The following is a 7,020-nucleotide window of genomic DNA, read 5'->3' as shown; positions in this document are numbered from 1 at the left end:
AAGGTGGTAATTACCAGTTGTGAAGTCGTAAAAACGAGTTCGGTGCATTTACGTGCTTTGAACTTGTTGAGACCATCGACAAAAAAATACAGCTATCATGCTCGCAAACAAATTATAGTGTTAAAAAAACACATGAATAGATTGCTTTCTATAAATACTGTTTTGTTGTTGCATTTTACTGCCGAAAATGCTGTTATTGAGACAATTTCCTTGATATTTGACGTCAGAGTTCAGTATGTGTGAGAAATCGGAGCTCGGAGATGGTACACGAGTTTGCCACTAGTAATTACCAGTTGTAGGTTCGTTCAACTGGATTTTTACCAGCGTGGTAAATACCAGCTTCCCACTTGGTTATAAATACAGCATTATCTTTTGACTCCTCTTAAAGGGACCACACACATCAAATGAACAAATTCAATCACAAAATGTACTTATAAAATGTGCTCTTTTACATAGAGAATTTAATTTACGTGAAGTAAATTATATGATTGAATGGTGGGGGGAAATATATTATAATTTCCAATTTTATCATTCTACTTCTTTATTTTCTATTTTGTTCTTACAGCAACTCACAAAAGAAAATAACTATTTAGACTAACCTAGCTACATTAACAAGTGGTTGTGCAATTATACATTGTAAATCTATGCTTACAGGCACAGCAGATCAGCCACTTACAGGGGACCTATAGGGGATGTTTCAAATGAGTGACTTGACCTTTGTGTAAACCTAGGATGAGTGTTGAGTTTCCCTTCACAATTTCTCTTTGTTCACAGTGAATACTTTCCAGCTGTGTTGCTTGGACTGCCAGCGAGACTCAAAGAAGGTGACTGGGGGGATGGATTCACAGTGACATCAGATTGTGTCAGCTTCCTGTTATTTTATAAATATTTTGTCTTGGCCATGGCTGAATGAGAATATGTCTGTTAGCTGATCCTGATAAGGTAATGGCCTTTGTCTGGTTACGTTCATAACATTCATAGTTATTGACCCATGCCAAAGTTATTTCAACCATTTTTGTGGTTTGTTAAACAAATTCCATGGATTTCACTTCACATTGCACACATTTAGAGCATCTGGATGGTTCACTGGAGATGGCATTTCACTTTGCTACTCTCAGTTTGAGTTGTTTGAATTATCTCAATCTAAACATTACAAAACATTAAGAAAACCTTCATAATATTGAGTTATACCCCCTCCCCCCATCCACAAATGTTCAGTTCTTGACACAAACCAGTGGCACCTACTACCATATCTGTTCAAAAGCACTTAAATCTTTTGTCTTGCCCATTCACCCTCTGAATGGCACACATACACAATCCATGTTTCAATTGTCTCAAGGCTTAAACATCCTTCTTTAACCTGCCTCCTCCCCTTCATCTACACTGATTTGAATTGGATTTAACAAGTGACATCAATAAGGGATAATAGCTTTCATCTCGATTCACCTGGTCAGTTTATCTCATGGAAAGAGCAGGTGTCCTTAATGTTTTGTACAGTCAGTGTATACTCAGCCTGGTGCCAATATATATTTATACAATTACATGCTTTGCTGCAAAGAATGGCATAATTCACTCAACTGGGTCATCTCAATAGTTGTTGTTTTTTACCCCCCAAAAAACAACTTTAAGTACAGCAACAAACATTCTACAAAGTAGTTTGAATAATCACTGCTCCTCTGGCATTCATGCATCAATATCAAGGGCTAGAGTGGTTCCCTGAAGGTTGGAACAAGTGTACACTCTCCAAGGGGCATTTCGTACTGCATAAAGTAGATCTGGGTCCACGCTTTCCTCTTTCTGCCTTATCATTTGACACAGCTTCATTAGGAAAACAGTGCTGGTCTAATAAGTGGATATAAATAGTTTTGATGTCCTCGTGCCTGCCCGCCCGTGCCCAGGAAGAGGACTGTCTGCACCAGGCAGCTTGGCCCCAGGCTGTGTTGATCCATGTGCCCGTCTGGCCATCTATAACAGAATGTGACACGAGCGTGAACACAGCATGGCACACTGGGAATAAAGTACAGTACAGCAGTCTGTCCATTATCCTTGTGTTTAAAATGTTTTTTTTTGTGACACAATAGTTTAGGAGGTCTTTCAGAGGTAGTGATATGAAATTAGCTATTATTTTTGAATGTGCCATGGTGTTTCATAGTCAGGCGGTACAGTTGGGTACAGCGTCCCAGCAGAATAAATAGTGGGGGTACACCATACTGCTAAAACATGAGCCTATCACATAAGTAAAACAAAATGGCAACAAAACTGTATGCTGTTACACCCCTTTTTTTAAATCACGGAAGTCAGAGGCATGAAAAATGAGGGAATGGACTTGAAAACGTGAGGTAGCTTATGGCCTACGTTCCAAAATACAATGTGGTTCGATGAGAACACTCACATTTTGGCAAGGCAAAGATGAGTGGCCGACACCGAGACATACACGGACAGCAGTGGATGCATAAACTCTGGCCTAATGACAATCACCAAATGTCATTACACTTTTTGGTGTTTTATGTAACAGATGTCTCTTTCCTTTCACCACTGTTTTGGATGCTGGAAATATGTTGCAAGTGAATGAACGTACGCTGGTAGTCTAGTAAAGGAGCCCTTTGAAGTGATTATTTGACAATCAGACTGGTTGTGTTTATGCCACAATAAAGGTAATACATTTTAAATGATTCATCTTTATGAATAGGCCCACAGAGATCCTACTGAATTGATAGGGATTCTATATGTAATTCTATGATTAGCCCCATAAAATGTTTGGTGCAGGCCCATGAGTTCCAGTACAGGGAAGAAATTCATTCTACTTTCACCCTACCTCCCACTTTCAGTTTTACTCACTGAAACTGCCTGCAATAACAACAATTGTAGAAAATAGAAACAGCATATGATTTGAGAAAGATGTTGTGCTTCAGTATTATGATGCAGGGTCACTTTCCACTCCCTTTTTGGCTTTCACATTCTTCTAGGACTTAACTTTGCAGGATGAGAGTGGGCCCCAGGTTCGCCTAACATTGTGTGATGGTTAGTAACTCTGATGGGTTTGACAGACTTTGGGGTTTCTAGCTTGGTCCCCCTTGCCTCTCCCTGCTGTACGGTTCTGTCATCAGCACCAGCCAGACTTGCTCCCAGCCGCCTGTTCTACCGCCTTCTCCTCCTGCTCCCCAAAGACAGCCTGCTCAGCTGCTCTGAACCAGCACAGGAACACAGGAGTAGAGGGGAACATGTTGGAGCCTGTATCCCATGGCTCAATGACAGGCCCCTCTGAAGCCTTAACACAGCAGGCCTCTTGCAATTAAGGGAGAAGGAAGTGGTCGCAGTCTGTTACCAAGCACCAGGCTGCTAGGATAAATCTGGAGAAGAGGGAGAGAAGACCCAGAGCTGAAGGCGGTTACTGCACCTCCTAGAAAACAAGTCCATTTAAACCAGCTGTCAGTCAACTGTCAGGCCTATCATCTGTTGTGAGGCTGATAGACTGGGAGATGTGGAGATGTGTGGCCTTAAGGACTGGGTTTATTTATGCTAGCCCATATCGCAGCTGATCAAATTATGGGAGATAAGTGATCTTGGACTAGCAGTGTATGTTCTTTATTATATATTTCCTCATATTAAGGCTGGCCTTTCTCTCTAGTTTTGGTCTGTTGCCACTCCTGAGAAAAGATGATACTGTATATTTCAATCGGAGAAATGCAATGCATGCTTGGGTGGTGATGTACTAACTGCTGATCTCTGCACCCCAGCAGTGCCTCCCTGTGTGGATCAGTCAGTCAGTCAAAGTTTTGGAGGCCTGCCAGAGACAGCAGTGTGCTTGTGGAGTTGTGGTCTTATATGTAAGCATGGCAGAAATAGGTGAAGGGCACGCAGGAAGTTGCCAGTGGGGGTAAGTTGATATCAGTAACTTAAGGATGGCATAAACATTCCCAGATCTAATATTTGCATGGCTCGTTTTTATGATGTCATGGCAGCTGTCCTGTAGTACTTTTATCACTTGCTCTTGTGTGACCAAGTGATCTAATGGTCCAGAGTTAGAAGATATGTGGAGATCTGATTGGTTTTATTGAAGATATCATCGTTATCAAGAACTTTGATTTTATTATCTCTCAATAATTTGGGAATGTATACTGGGCTATTCCACGGTAACGGAATAACAGAATGAGACTTTGATTATTCACTTTAATAGTATGCCAAACAAAAAAACATTGATTGCGAAGTTAAACAAACCATACAACTCCATGCACAAGGACTAGTTTTAACTACTTCCACTGACAACTGTACAAAAACAGACTTCCTCAAACAGTTCAGGTGTAAAGTTTGGTGACAGAATGACGGTAGAATTTCCCTCAGTTTATGTGACGTTTTCCAAACTCCCTGTTAAATGTCTACCCTGAATTAAGATTTAAAGATGTCTGCAGAAGGAATAGGGTGTCAGCAATGATAAAACACCTTTTTGTTATTGAACTACAGTAAATTAAGTTGATTAACATCTGGTTAGAGAATGATGGTAACAGAATGACATCATGGGTCCCTGATCTATACTATACAGAAAGGCTTAATTTTGAATGTCATTCTCAATATGGTGATGTATCCTGATTAAGTAGAACAATGGAATAACCTCCTTTGTATGTTTGGCTATTATTCTACACACTGGCTATTATTCGAATGAGCTCCGCCCCCAAACAAGACCAGATTTGGTTTGACCGGACCAAATCTGTACCAATCATGGACGTCTATGTTTCACATGTTTGGACGTCAAAGTACAGCACAGTAGAGAACAGTATAGTACAATAGACTAGAGTAAAGTTCAGTACAGATCACTAGATTAGATTACAGTACAGTGTAGTTCAGTAAAGTACAGTGCAATACAGTAAATCACACTGTACTCTACTCTAGGGTGTTATACTGTACTGTGCTGTTCAAACTTGTGAAACAGAAACATATGATTGGTTCAGATTTGGACTGACCAAATTTCAACTACTTTTCAACGTCCATGGACGTTCAGTGTCGGTCGATGGTCAGTGGGTGAGAGGGCTGGTTACAGTAAATTAAAATAGATAGGGCTCATGGATAGGTGTCAGTAAGAGCTCGGAGAGCTGACATTAACTGGAGAGAGAGAGAGAGAAGAGCGAGAGAGGCAGGAGTTGTCCAGAATGGTTTCACACTCTTGCTTTAATCACCGCGAGGCAGAAATAATAAAACATTTATGAGCTGAACATAACAGTAGCCAGTGGAAGGGAGGACAGGAGCAGGTGGCCCAATTGTGGTTTGTGACTACTATGAATACCCATTGTAGCCAATTCAGTTGCATTCATTCTGGTAAAAATGTTTGGGTCATTCTGTTACTGATTTGGAAACAGAATGATGCATTTTAATCACTTAATACATCATAAACAACTAATTGGTACGCCTACCTTTACTTGTTACTTCTGTAAACTTTCATTATTCTTCCTCTTCATGAGGGAGAGAAATAAACAAATATCTTAGATATGTGGGTTTTTGGTAATGAAATTTCAAAGCACAAGGCAATGTTTCTTAAACTTACAGAAGGCAGAAAAACATATCCTAAACTAAATATAAGTGTTTATTAGTTGGCAGGGGTCTTTACTTCAACATTATTGTGTTTTAATGTACTTCTGATACCTTTTAAGACTTGTTCTGCCAGATGTTTCCTAAGACCCCTTTTCCGTCTGTTTGACCAGAAATCAAGGCCTTTGCTTATTCCTAATTCTTAGAATGAAAATGGTTGAAAAATGTATATACAGTGCATTCAAAAAGTATTCAGACCCCTTGACTTTTTAAAACATTTTTGTTACGTTACAGCCTTATTCTAAAATGGATTAAATATTTTTTCCCCTCATCAATCTACACACACTACCTCGTAATGACAAAGCAAAAACAGATTGTTAGACATTTCTTCAAATGGATTAAAAATACAACTGAAATATCACATTTACATAAGTATTCAGACCATTTACTCAGTACTTTGTTGAAGCACCTTTGGCAGCGATTACAGCCTCAAGTCTTCTTGGGTATGACGCTACAAGCTTGGCACACCCATTCTTCTCTGCAGATCCTCTCAAGCTCTGTCAGGTTGGATGGGGGGGCGTTGCTGTATAGCAATTTTCAGGTCCAGAGATGTTCGATCAGGTTCAAGTCCGGGCTCTCGCTGGGCCACTCAAGGACATTCAGAGACTTCTCCCGAAGCCACTACTGCGTTGTCTTGGCTGTGTGCTTAGGGTCATTGTCCTGTTGGAAGGAGAACCTTCTCCCCAGTCTGAGGTCCTGAGCATTCTGGAGCAGGTTTTCATCAAGGATCTCTCTGTACTTTGCTCTGCTCATCTTTCCCTCGACCCCAACTAGTCTCCCTGCCACTGAAAAACAGCCCCACAGCATGATACTCCACCACCATGCTTCACCATAGGGATGGTGCCAGGTTTTCTCCAGATGTGTCATTTGGCATTCAGGTCAAAGAGTTAAATCTTGGTTTCATCAGACCAGAGAGTCTTGTTTCTCATGGTCTGAGAGTCCTTTAGGTGCCCTTTGGCAAACTACAAGTATGCTGTCATGTGCCTTTTACCGAGGAGTGGCTTCCGTCTGGCCACTCAACCATAAAGACCTGGTTGGTGGAATGCTGCAGAGATGGTTGTCCTTCTGGAAGGTTCTCCCATCTCCACATAGGAACTCTGGAGCTCTGTCAGAGTGACCATCGGGTTGTTTCGTCACCTCTCTGACCAAGGCCCTTCTACCCCGATCGCTCAGTTTGGCCGGGCAGACAGCTCTAGGAAGAGTCCTGGTGGTTCTAAACTTCTTCCATTTAAGAATGATAGAGGCCACTGTGTTCTTTGGGATCTTCAATGCTGCAGACATTTGTTGGTACCCTACCAAAGATCTGTGCCTCGACACAATCCTGTCTCGGAGTTCTACAGACAATTCCTTCAACCTCATGACTTGGTTTTTGCTCTGACATGCACTGTCAACTGTGGGACCGTATATCGGCAGGTGTGTGCAAATCATGTCCAATCAATT

Source organism: Oncorhynchus tshawytscha, linkage group LG09, assembly GCF_018296145.1.
Source record: "Oncorhynchus tshawytscha isolate Ot180627B linkage group LG09, Otsh_v2.0, whole genome shotgun sequence".
NCBI classification, from domain to species: domain Eukaryota; kingdom Metazoa; phylum Chordata; class Actinopteri; order Salmoniformes; family Salmonidae; genus Oncorhynchus; species Oncorhynchus tshawytscha.
The sequence above is the reverse complement of the archived record's forward strand: the minus strand, read 5'-3'. Positions refer to the sequence as shown.